General features: G+C 34.4%; 1 protein-coding gene across 3 annotated transcripts in view; it reads left to right on the plus strand.

The window, feature by feature from the left end:
* CCSER1 (coiled-coil serine rich protein 1) overlaps positions 1 to 13,733 on the plus strand; it is a 1,490,059-nt gene that overhangs the window by 16,798 nt on the left and 1,459,528 nt on the right. The window lies entirely within an intron of this gene.

Genomic DNA, 13,733 nt, shown 5'->3' on the forward strand with positions numbered 1-13,733 from the left:
AATATCTGGTATGATGGTGGTTGTAATTCTTGGCTCATTTGAAGGGGAGGAAGACAGACAATGAGAAGTAACTGTGTTACTGCAAACATCAGTTCCAGCAAACATGTTTTTGTTCTTCCCTCTGCCTGGAATGGTCTCCCATTCCTGCCTTATTAAGCCAATTTCTTCTCAAGCTTCATCTCTCAAATCAAGCATCATGTCTTCATGCTATTTTAAACTCTCACTACCATGTACCATATACCTTTCTTTCATAGTCTTTAAGGTAGCTGCAATTTTATAATCATTTGTGAGATTATTTAAATAATATCTTTTTTCTTAGACCATAAACTTCCTGAGAACACAGTTCATGTTTGGTTTTTTCCACCATTGTATTTCTGTTTCCTAGCAAGTACACACATACACACACACACACACACACACACACACACACACACACATACACACACACACACCAGGTATTAATATACCATTATAGAATACATCAAGTATTCAGTAAATTTTTGTTGAATGAATGGATTATTGAATAAATTAACTTTTCTTTTTTCTTTTTTAACAACTAAGTCTTGAATATGCTTCCTAGAATCAATTATTTTACTTCTCCATTCCTACTTTTTTTTTTTTTTCTGAGATAGAGTCTTGTTCTGTCACCCAAGCTGGAGTGCAGTGGTGTAATCATAGCTCACTGCAGCCTTGAACTCCCGGGCTCAAGCAATCCTCCCACCTCAGCCTCCCAAGTAGCTGGGACCACAGGCATGTGTCACCATACCCAAGTCATGTTTTGTTGTTGTTATTTATAGAGACAGGGTCTCTTTATGTTACTTAGGTTTGTCTTGAACTCCTGGGCTCAAGCAGTCCTCCCACCTCAGCCTCCCAAAGTGTCGGGATTACAGGCATGAGCCACCAATCCTTGTCCACATCTCCTTTGTTATCATCACATTTCCTGGTCTGTATTCCCATTACTTGTAAAGCCACTTCAGCATCCAAACTGTAAGATATCTTTTTAAAAGGGAAAGATATAAATCACTTGTTACTTGTCAGGTTGTTCCATCTACTGCTTTTTTCTCTCAAAACTTGGATTTGTTTCTTGAAATTTCGTTTTATTATGATTCACAGCTTTCCTGAACGTGCTCCCATACCTTGCCTGTTCAAATTATAGCTAGGTAATGTTTATATTCTTGCCAGGGAAACTTGATTGTGGAAGGAAAAGTGTGCTATTCATTGGATTAATTGTGGATGACATCTTTGCAGTTTCCTATTAAATATGACATATAGGTAGCTAGATTATTTAAAGTAAAATATCATTAAGTCAAGTACCTGTGGATGATCACCATATAGCTCTTGTAACATTCATCCCACTATGCATTATGAATAACTGTTTCACTGCCACTGCCTTGGATATAAATTATTGAGGTGTTTATGAATGTGGACTGAAATTTACTCAATGCACACAGTAAACAGCTGAGTAAACTCCTGTTTAAGCAGTGAGGGAAAAATGTGAAAAAGTAGTGGAATATAGTTAAAACATATCCAGTCATCATTTCAGTCATTAATAACAACTGGGTTCTAGATTACCTGGACTATTTAAAGTGTTTCAAGAATACAGTATAATAATCAAATAGGACTTTTTGCTTTCTATACATCACAATTACATGCAGCGAATTTCAGATATTCAGACTATGTAGTAGTTTATGCATTATGGGAAAATTTTTATGTAAATTATTTTATTCTAATGCTTAGGTTCCTCTTTGTGAGTTCAAATGCCCCATTTATTCATTTTGATAATTGTTTACTTTTTGTATTATCCACTATTAATCTGTTATTATGTAATATTCTAAAAACCAACCAAAGAGATCAGCTCATCTAAATTAATTACTGCTGAGTATTATTTCTACAAAATTTTACGACCATTATTTTCGTTTCAATAAGCAATCTATTTTCTGGCTACCTATAGTTTAATTTTGATTATAAAAGCATGATGGCCTGTAAACTTCCAGGTATCAAGTATTATGATAAAAAGTCAAAGAATCTATTTCTCTTTGCTTTATAGATGACATCTGAAATGCTAATTCTATTCTTATGTTACTTTCTACCTTTAAAATATTCTAATCTCATAGGCCCCAATTAGATTTTAAATAAAAATCTCAGAGAAATAGGGTACCTTTTCAATTTAACAAACAAAATACATCATTTTTTATGCATAAGGTAACTCCATGTAAGTGATTGTGGAATGCCACATAATCAAAATAACTCATAAATAATTAAAGAGTCACATTATAAGATTAGGAAGTGTAAAAGAAACAATAAGTGTACTCCTGCCTGCTTTTTGTGTCATATGTTGCTGCCTTTAAAATAAAATTTCATTGCTGTATCAGTGTGCTTTTCAGTTTCATGCTCTGCATCCATAGTTGGATTTACATTGTCTGTAGGCTTGGGCTGACTCACCGTATTTAACATTTCAATATCTATTGTGTCAATCGTGATTTTGTTTTTTATGTTCACATCTGTGTTTATAGGAACTGGCTATAGATGCCTAAACTGTGAGGGAATATGATCTTTATGCAGTCATTGTCTTAAGATAGGTTACAGAGTTTTCATTGTTGTTTTGACTGTACTAACATTTTCTATCTGTGAAGTGTTTTGTAATCAAAATTCTACTTTTTCTTTTATCATGTCTTCATTCTTTGGAGTTTTTAAAATCTGGAGCTAAAATTAAGCATCCTTGCCTAATATGTGCAATAAAAACAAAACAATTCAACAGATTATAAAAAATTTAAAAAGGCCAGAATTTTCATATAATGCTGATCTATGCACTCATAGGCATTGTCTTAGGATACCTTTTTTTCCCTGTTACATTGACAAATAAACAGCTGAAGATTTGTTGAAATAATCTCTGAAGCACTATTATATGGCTTAATAATTGGCATTTGCAGGAAGCTAACTGTTATTATCTATGAATTAATACTCTTACCTTCCCAAGACTTAAAAAGAAAATAAACTTTAAATGGGAAAAATGTTTCAAAGTGAAATATTCAGCTAAAGTAGTGAAAAAGAACAAGTGAGATAAGTACTGCTCTTTTGATGTGTGATTCTTTAACCTTCTCATTTTTAACATTCTTGTATTTCTAGTCTTTTGAGAAGTGAGCCCCAATTTATATAGCACAGATGTAGAATTTTAATCTACATCTACTGTGCAAGAACAGGAGATCAGAGGAATATTTTAATATGTAAAGTCTCTTTAAATTTTTATGGAGTATAAAATAATACTTTACCCACATTATGCTTGTTCTCATGTTTAAATTTAACAAATGTAAAGGGCATGATCTTTAGATCATCTTTTTCCTCTTAAAATCATCTCTTTTACGGTGCATATTAATGTCTGAATTAGCCTAGAAAAACAGCTACCGTCATTCTAATTACTGGCAGGTTTGGTCCAGCACCTTGTACTCGGTTCAAAGAGCAGATCACAATAAAGATACACATTAAATAATAAAATACGGCTGTGAACTTGGAAAATTTAGTTTAGTATTAATAATTTTATTAACTCCACTGTTATCGAAATTGGCTTAGTGTAATTTTATGTTAGCTAATTTTGATACAATTGGATTATGTTCATAAAATACCTTAATAATTTATACAGAGGATTATATATCTCTTAGAACAGCACTTTTGATAATTTTTCACTAGAAGATGATCAATTTTCCTTAACTTGAAGATGTGGCATTACTTTGACCGGGCTGTTATGTGTTTGAATTTGGTCAAATCAGTATCAATGCTGCTAATAGTTTCTGTAAACACATGAATTATTTCCCTTTGAAGACACTATGATATTCTTTTAAAAGTAATTAACATGTAAGATTAAATATTCATTTTTATGATCTCAAGAATTTATGAAGTCAAACCACAATGTTTCTTCTAATTGTCTTCAGGCTACGACTTGTATTTTGATTATTTTATTTATTTATTTACTTAGTTTAATTCATTTGTTCAGTGATTTATTTGCTATTGTATTTATTTATTTTTAATACTTTGTTTAATAACTTAACAGTCATTTAATGCTTTCCATGTGTAAGACACTTTACTGTGTCTTTCTGTGTGTAAGACACTTTACTGTGTCTTTCTGTGTGTAAGACACTTTAAATTTCTCAAATATAATGATCTAATTTTATTCTCACAACAACCCTATGAGATAGGTTTTTAATCCCCATTGTTGTTTATAAAAATAGAGACACAGAAAACTCATTAACTTGTCAATGATTACACAGTTTGTTGTGGTGAAATTGTTGTTATTTGGGTTTAATTTATATAACTGCTTATTAGGTCAAAAGTATTCCCTTATAAATGAGACTTTACAAACCATGAATTATTTCTGGTTTATTAAAATATGCATCTAGTAATTATAGATATAAAAGTAGTATTGGCAATGTTCAAGTACCTTACAGGCTACTCTAGATTAATTTGAAAAGATAATTTTGTGAAATGCACAAGTGCTAATTATGCATCAAAGTGAGTAGCATTTGAACAATTCAGGTGTACTAAAAGCAAGAGGCTTATAATCCTGATAATCTTCATGACAAAATTATTTCAGGTTTGAAAATGATATGAATACATCTGTAAATACAAACATTTGAAAACATTTTCACATTTTTATTCTAAAACAGAAATGCCATTATATTGGCTGTACTAATGTGCCCTCAAAAAAAAAGTAAGATTGTGAACATATGCTATGTAGGTTAGAATGTGATTGTGATCAACATAATTCATTTGAAGAGTATAATTATAACTTAATTTTGATAATTTCATAAAAGGCCAGGCATGGTGGCTGACTCCTGTAATCCTAGCACTTTGGGAGGCCGAGATGGATAGATCACTTGAGGTCAGGAGTTTGAGACCAGCCTGGCCAACATGGCAAAACCCTGTTTCTACTAAAAATACAAAAATTAGCTGGGCATGGTAAGGCTTGCTTGTAATCCCAGCTACTTGGGATGCTGAGGCATAAGAATTGCTTGATCCTGGGAGGTGGAGGTTGCAGTGAGCCAAGATTGAGCCACTACACTCCAGCCTGGGCTATACAGCAATACCCTGTCTCAAAATGATAATAATAATAATTGTATGTAATTATAATTTAAATTTTATAGTTATAGGCAACCTTTAGGAGTTAAAGAAATTAATGGTTTATATTTTTTCACTCAAATAAACACATATGCATAAGAAAAATAATAGTGCTTGTAATTTCTGATAGTTTGTGGATCCACTAGAGTATCCATGAATTTATTTAGAAAAGCCCAGTATTAGTCTCTTGAAAATATTCAATCAAGAAAAAAATTGTACAGTTTTTTTGCATTGTTAGTATACTTGGATTGACAACATTATAAAACAAACAAAAGGCACAAAGAAATGCATATTGTCTAGGATATGGTAGTACAGGGTTGATATAGATGTGATCCTGGTCGTAGAGTAAAGGGCTTCTTGGTTAGAGAGAAGGATCAGAGAGATAGGAATTTACCTGCCTGCCATAACAACCAGGAACAAAGCATTCCTCAGAAGTTTTATAGTCTGTCATCTTTTTTCCCAAACTCTATCTCATTTGAACCTCACTGTACAATTATTTTGATTTCAGTTTTGCAATGGACAAACCTGAGGACTGGAAATCAAATGTTTTACCTATGATGTCACTGTGTAATTAGTACTTCTGGCTTTAGCTGACTTATTTTTTTTCTCTATCTTATTCTGTGGAGCTATCAAGCTGAACCTGTAACTCAAGCATACCTATACGTCTACTTTCCTCCTAGAAGGCATAGGCATTGGAATACTGTCTTTTAACCTCTTGAGTCAATCTTATGCTTATTTTTACAAGTAGATCACACCCTAACTAAAAGACATGAATAATGACATGCATTTTAGAATATGAAAGGTACTTTGGCTTTGTTAGAATTTTATCAGTGTTTCTTATGACATCTATTTCCGAAATCCCATGATGTTTGTAATTGCAGGCAACACCAAATACTGATAACAGCTGTCAGTATTTACCAACTACTATTCTAAGAATTTTACATATAGTAATGCATTTAATCATCACAATAACCTTATGAAGTAGGTGATATTTTTCTTATTTTGAAGATGAGGATATGGAAGGATAGATAATGCTGAGTAAATAGCCCAAGTTCAAAGAGTTAGAAAGTAGTAGAGCAGAAGGGGCCAGTCCATGCAGTAGGGCTCTCAACCACCTCACCTTATATACACGGAGGCTAACCAAAGTTTTGTTCATGAACATTTGCTATTTTATTGTTGCTGTTTTCAGGCAAAGCCATTTCATTGCCCTTTGAAGAACAATGGGAGTCTAATATTGATGAAATTGTCCATTTCTATGCTTGACTTTTATATTGGAGGTAGTGCCATTAATCCAGCATCAACTGGGAAATTACTCAAATCAGGTGGACTAGTCTGAGATTTCTCTAAGACAATCTCAACATTCAGTTATACTTTAAAAATGTGTTAATCTTTGAGAAAGGGAAAGCAAGTAATTGAAATTAAAAATAAACTTACGAATATCTTTGGCCTCTATATGACAATATTGGAAAAACTTTATAATAATCTAAACCATGATACTTCTTTAGGTAGTGTTTGAAAATCAGAAACAGACTTGTTCTTAGCTGAAAATTTTATTATTATAAACTTAGTGCTCTTGAACTTTGCTTAAGATATTTAGTGATGCAGGAAAAATAGAAACATTCAGTAAAGAAAAAAGAGCAATATATTTTTCATATTCAAGTTAAGTCTGAATTGTATGTAAAAGCAATCATTTAATGTTTTTCAGAGTAAAATAATAAGAAACTTTTATAGACAGGTCAATGCCATAAGGAAGTTGGAAATCACCAGTGTTTATGTTGACTTCATGAGCTATAAAGTTGACCCTTGAACAAAATGGGCTAACTGCATGGGTCCATTTAAATGTGGATTTTTGCAATAAGTAGGGTTGGCCCTCCATATAGGGGATAACCACATCCTCAACCAATTGAATATATTCGTGCAATGAAAAACCCACATAATAGCAAGGGCTGATTTTTCCTATCTGCTAATTCTACAGGACCAACTGAAGTAACTTGAAAATGTGCAGATTCTGGTATCTGCGGGGAGTCCTGGAACCAAACCCTGTGGGTACCAAGTGTATTCAGTTTTCCAAATGAGTAAAATATCATTATTAGTTAGCCTGAGTTTCCTATTTATTTTTCTGTTCTTTTTTAATAGCGACTCCCATAGTAACATCAGTCACTGTTGCAAATGTGGGCAAAAAAAATGGGGTTTCACACATTTGGTGAATTCCTACGTAGTTATTAGTGGGGAAAGGATGTCAATAATACTGCATCTTGCTGCTTTAAGTATAAGAGATGCATGACTTGTGACCACTGTGTATGTGTAGAAAACTCACCTTTTGTTTTTTAAAAAAGATTATTACCAGCTCATGAAGCATTTTGAACATATAAACATTTACTTGTAATTGTACCTCATTCATCTTCATCACTCTTATCAATGTCGTAAATGTAATAAGCAATTTGTTGTTAAAACCAGTACTGACCACAGTGATCATTTTATGTATAGGACAATGTAATTATTAAGAAGAAAGACCAATGCTTTACTAAGTAAGCCAGCTCTATTCTATGTAAATATCCATATAGAAAACACATTTGAAGCTGTGCACTGGGTTTAATATTTATATATAGATGTCTTTAATAATCAGTTTGTGTATTTAAGGATTCAAGTAGTTATTATTAGGTCAGTGAATAAATGTATCCAATGTATCTCATCATTCTGAATTATTTTATTGCTTTGCAGTTGGAGTTTATTTAAAATATTATTTAAATCTTTTTGAATAGATTGTTATTTTTTTTTTCCTCCTCACAAAAGCGAAGCATTTGATTTAATAAAAGGTTCCACAACCCTGCTCTGGCCTGACAAAGACTTGCTTGGTTGATTAGCATGAATGAGAATATGAAAGATTTAAAGAAAAGCTGTCAAAGCAATTAGAACTAAAGTCCTCCTATCACTGAATAATGAAAATCCAGGCCTGGAACACTTTCAAATGTACCTAAGAAAATCGTACTTATACAAAATGAAATGATAGTGAATAAAAGAAATGGAATAATAAAAGCCGCCAGAGGTAAAATTGTACAGGTAGCATTTTAATATATTCTTGCTACTATATTTTAGATTTATTAATGAACATAATGATATATGGTTTCTTCATAAAGATATATGTATCAATTTTAATTTAGGTATTATTTAGATTATTAGGCTTAATATTCAATTGTTTTAAAATGTTTAGCTTTAAGATGATTTCTATAAAATCTACCATTTGGGGGTCTTTCTTTGTAATTTAACTTTTAGATCAATCATTTAAAATCAAATGTGGATATTCAAGCTACAAAAGAGATTAATATGCATTTAATATTTAATATACACCCTTTCTCTTAATGCTTTTAAATCTTAAAAATCTAGAATAAATTGATAGACTGTCAGAATACTTTGTGTGATTAAGAAAACTAATGATACAAAGAGTACACTGGAGAGCAAACTCATAATCATTTTATATTTTTATTAAAACATAATTCAGTCTAGGAGATCATTACATCAATAGATTCTTTTCCATTTGTTCAGTTATTTAAGCACTCAGTTATTTAGTATTAAACAATTATTTTTTCAATCTTTACAATGTAAATTTGTATTTACATTTACACAGTGAAAGATAACAAGATGAGTTAGACATGGATCTGGCATTAAAGGGCTTGCAGTCTAAGGAAGTAGCTATGATAAATATACTATAGATGCTAATGCATTAAATAGGTAGAATATAAACACTATAAAGTGAATATAAAAAAAGAAGAGATTATCTCCAGCTATATTAAGTAAAGGAATCACCACTGAATAAGTTATATTAGAATTTGGTCCTTAAGTCTGTGTATGCATATCATTTTAAAATGTTTTTGACTGCAAGTAACCCAAATCAAAGTATCTTAAACAACACAGGGGATTTCTTAGCTTGTGTCACTAAAAGGGTGAGCACAGACACAGTTCATTAGAGCCTCTGCTTTATCTCTCTCTGCTCTATCACCTGAGATCTTTTCCTTGACTAGTAGGAGGGTGGCAGGAGTGAGTTCTGAAACTCACAACTGCGCACCACAATCTCCAGAAGAGACACTGACCCAGTATTTCAAGAAAGTGTTCTGAGAGCTACCTTGATTGGTGTGCGTAGGTTAAAAATTTGCCCTTAACCTGAGGCCAGGATGAAGGAATGGGCATACTGGCCTAAGTGAGCCAAGGTTCATCCGTGGAGCTGAAAATGGGGCTTGATTTTCCCTGAGTATTCAGCTGCATGATGGAGAATTTTGGGATATTACAGTGAGCTTATGTGTACTGTTGGGGATGGGAAAGGGAGAATGGATCCTGAGTAGGCAGCCTACAATGTCCAGTGGAGTGTGATTTAGACATTCACATTTGAGGAAGGTTATTCAAGCACAGTGGATTGTGTGAACATGTGAAGGAAGGAAAATATAACGTGTGTGTAGAGAGCACTGATTATTGCAGTTTGGCTGAGATAGAGAGTGCCCAAAGGGAAGTTATTGGAAATAACATCAAAAGAGTAAATTGGATCAGATGGTAGAATACCCTGAAAGCTAGGCAGTGAAATTTGGGATATTCTGTAGATGATGGGAGGTGCTTAAGCTTTTGAGCAGTAGACCAGCATGCTCAGAGTTGCTTTTAAGATTTGTATTTGTCAGTGCTAGGTTTTTTTTTTTAATTTTATTTTTTATTATTATACTTTGAGTTTCAGGGTACATGTGCACAATGTGCAGGTTAGTTACATATGTATACATGTGACATGCTGTTGTGCTGCACCCATTAACTCGTCATTTAGCATTAGGTATATCTCCCAATGCTATCCCTCACGCGTCCCCCCAACCCCACAACAGTCCCCAGAGTGTGATGTTCCCCTTCCTGCGTCCATGTGTTCTCATTGTTCAGTTCCCACCAATGAGTGAGAATATGCGGTGTGTGGTTTTTTGTTCTTGAGATAGTTTACTGAGAATGATGATTTCCAATTTCATCCATGTCCCTACAAAGGACATGAACTCATCATTTTTTGTGGCTGCATAGTATTCCATGGAGTATATTGCCACATTTTCTTAATCCAGTCTATCATTGTTGGACATTTGGGTTAGTTCCAAGTCTTTGCTATTGTGAATAGTGCCACAATAAACATACATGTGCATGTGTCTTTGTAGCAGCATGATTTACAGTCCTTTGGGTATATACCCAGTAATGGGATGGCTGGGTCAAATGGCATTTCTAGTTCTAGATCCCTGAGGAATCGCCACACTGACTTCCACAATGGTTGAACTAGTTTACAGTCCCACCAACAGTGTAAAAGTGTTCCTATTTCTCCACATCCTCTCCAGCACCTGTTGTTTCCTGACTTTTTAATGATTGCTATTCTAACTGGTGTGAGATGGTATCTCATTGTGGTTTTGATTTGCATTTCTCTGATGGCCAGTGATGGTGAGCATTTTTTCATGTGGTTTTTGGCTGCATAAATGTCTTCTTTTGAGAAGTGTCTGTTCATGTCCTTCGCTCACTTTTTGATGGGTTTGTTTTTTTCTTGTAAATTTGTTTGAGTTCATTGTAGATTCTGGATATTAGCCCTTTGTCAGATGAGTAGGTTGTGAAAATTTTCTCCCATATTGTAGGTTGCCTGTTCACTCTGATGGTAGTTTCTTTTGCTGTGCAGAAGCTCTTTAGTTTAATTACATCCCATTTGTCCATTTTGGCTTTTGTTACCATTGCTTTTGGTGTTTTAGACATGAAGTCCTTGCCCATGCCTATGTCCTGAATGGTACTGCCTAGGTTTTCTTCTAGGGTTTTTATGGTTTTAGGTCTAACATTTAAGTCTTTAATCCACCTTGACTTAATTTTTGTATAAGGTGTAAGGAAGGGATCCAGTTTCAGCTTTCTACATATGGCTAGCCAGTTTTCCCAGCACCATTTATTAAATAGGGAATCCTTTCCCCATTACTTGTTTTTCTCAGGTTTGTCAAAGATCAGATAGTTGTAGATATGCGGCATTATTTCTGAGGGCTCTGTTCTGTTCCATTGATCTATATCTCTGTTTTGGTACCAGTACCATGCTGTTTTGGTTGCTGTAGCCTTGTAGTATAGTTTGAAGTCAGGTAGTGTGATGCCTCCAGCTTTATTCTTTTGGCTTAGGATTGACGTGGCGATGCGGGCTCTTTTTTGGTTCCATATGAACTTTAAAGTAGTTTTTTCGAATTCTGTGAAGAAAGTCAGTGGTAGCTTGATGGGGATGGCATTGAATCTATAAATTACCTTGGGCAGTATGGCTGTGTTCACGATATTGATTCTTCCTACCCATGAACATGGAATGTTCTTCCATTTGTTTGTATCCTCTTTTATTTCCTTGAGCAGTGGTTTGTAGTTCTCCTTGAAGAGGTCCTTCACATCCCTTCTAAGTTGGATTCCTAGGTATTTTATTCTCTTTGAAGCAATTGTGAATGGGAGTTCACTCATGATTTGGCTCTCTGTTTGTCTGTTATTGGTGTATAAGAATGCTTGTGATTTTTGGACTTTGATTTTGTATCCTGAGACTTTGTTGAAGTTGCTTATCAGCTTAAGGAGATTTTGGGCTGAGACAATGGGGTTTTCTAGATATACAGTCATGTCATCTGCAAACAGGGACAATTTGACTTCCTCTTTTCCTAACTGAATACCCTTTATTTCCTTCTCCTACCTAATTGCCCTGGCCAGAACTTCCAACACTATGTTGAATAGGAGTGGTGAGAGAGGGCATCCTTGTCTTGTGCCAGTTTTCAAAGGGAATGCTTTCAGTTTTTGTCCATTCAGTATGATATTGGCTGTGGGTTTGTCATAGATAGCTCTTATTATTTTGAGATACATCCCATTAATATCTAATTTATTGACAGTTTTTAGCATGAAGGGTTGTTGAATTTTGTCAAAGGCCTTTTCTGCATCTATTGAGATAATCATGTGGTTTTTGTCTTTGCTTCTGTTTATATGCTGGATTACATTTATTGATTTGTGTATATTGAACCAGCCTTGCATCCCAGGGATGAAGCCCACTTGATCATGGTGGATAAGCTTTTTGATGTGCTGTTGGATTCAGTTTGCCAGTAGTTTATTGAGGATTTTTGCATCAATGTTCATCAAGGATATTGGTCTAAAATTGTCTTTTTTGGTTGTGTCTCTGCCCAGCTTTGGTATCAGGATGATGCTGGCCTCATAAAATGAGTTAGGGAGGATTCCCTCTTTTTCTATTGATTGGAATAGTTTCAGAAGGAATGGTACCAGTTCCTCCTTGTACCTCTGGTAGAATTCAGCTGTGAATCCATCTGGTCCTGCACTCTTTTTGGTTGGTAAACTATTGATTATTGCCACAATTTCAGCTCCTGTTATTGGTCTATTCAGAGATTCAACTTCTTCCTGGTTTAGTCTTGGGAGGGTGTATGTGTCGAGGAATGTATCCATTTCTTCTAGATTTTCTAGTTTATTTGCATAGAGGTGTTCATAGTATTCTCTGATGGTGGTTTGTATTTCTGTGGGATCAGTGGTGATATCACCTTTATCATTTTTTATTGCATCTATTTGATTCTTCTCTCTTTTCTTCTTGATTAGTCTTGCTAGAGGTCTATCAATTTTGTTGATCCTTTCAAAAAACCAGCTCCTGGATTCATTAATTTTTTGAAGGGTTTTTTATGTCTCTATTTCCTTCAGTTCTGCTCTGATTTTAGTTATTTCTTGCCTTCTGCTAGCTTTTGAATGTGTTTGCTCTTGCTTTTCTAGTTCTTTTAATTGTGATATTAGGGTGTCAATTTTTGATCTTTCCTGCTTCCTCTTGTGGGCATTTAGTGCTATAAATTTCCCTCTACACACTGCTTTGAATGTGTCCCAGAGATTCTGGTATGTTGTGTCTTTGTTCTCATTGGTTTCAAAGAACATCTTTATTTCTGCCTTCATTTCGTTATGCACCCAGTAGTCATTCAGGAGCAGGTTGTTCAGTTTCCATGTAGTTGAGCGGTTTTGAGTGAGTTTCTTAATCCTGAGTTCTCGTTTGATTGCACTGTGGTCTGAGAGACAGTTTGTTATAATTTCTGTTCTTTTACATTTGCTGAGGATTGTTTTACTTCCAACTATGTGGTCAATTTTGGAATAGGTATGGTGTGGTGCTGAAAAAAATGTATATTCTGTTGATTTGGGGTGGAGAGTTCTGTAGATGTCTATTAGGTCCGCTTGGTGCAGAGCTGAGTTCAATTCCTGGGTATCCTTGTTAACTTCCTGTCTCGTTGATATGTCTAATGTTGACAGTGGGGTGTTTAAAGTCTCCCATTAGTAATGTGTGGGAGTCTAAGTCTCTTTGTAGGTCACTGAGGACTTGCTTTATGAATCTGGGTGCTCCTGTATTGGGTGCATATATATTTAGGATAGTTAGCTCTTCTTGTTGAATTGATCCCTTCACTATTATGTAGTGGCCTTCTTTATCTCTTTTGATCTTTGTTGGTTTAAAGTCTGTTTTATCCGAAACTGGGATTGCAAACCCTGCCTTTTTTTGTTTTCCATTTGCTTGGTAGATCTTCCTCTATCCTTTTATTTTGAGCCTATATGTGTCTCTGCACATGAGATGGATTTCCTGAATACAGCACACTGATGGG

The sequence above is a fragment of the Pan paniscus genome, chromosome 3 (genome assembly GCF_029289425.2).
Source record: "Pan paniscus chromosome 3, NHGRI_mPanPan1-v2.0_pri, whole genome shotgun sequence".
Classification (NCBI taxonomy): domain Eukaryota; kingdom Metazoa; phylum Chordata; class Mammalia; order Primates; family Hominidae; genus Pan; species Pan paniscus.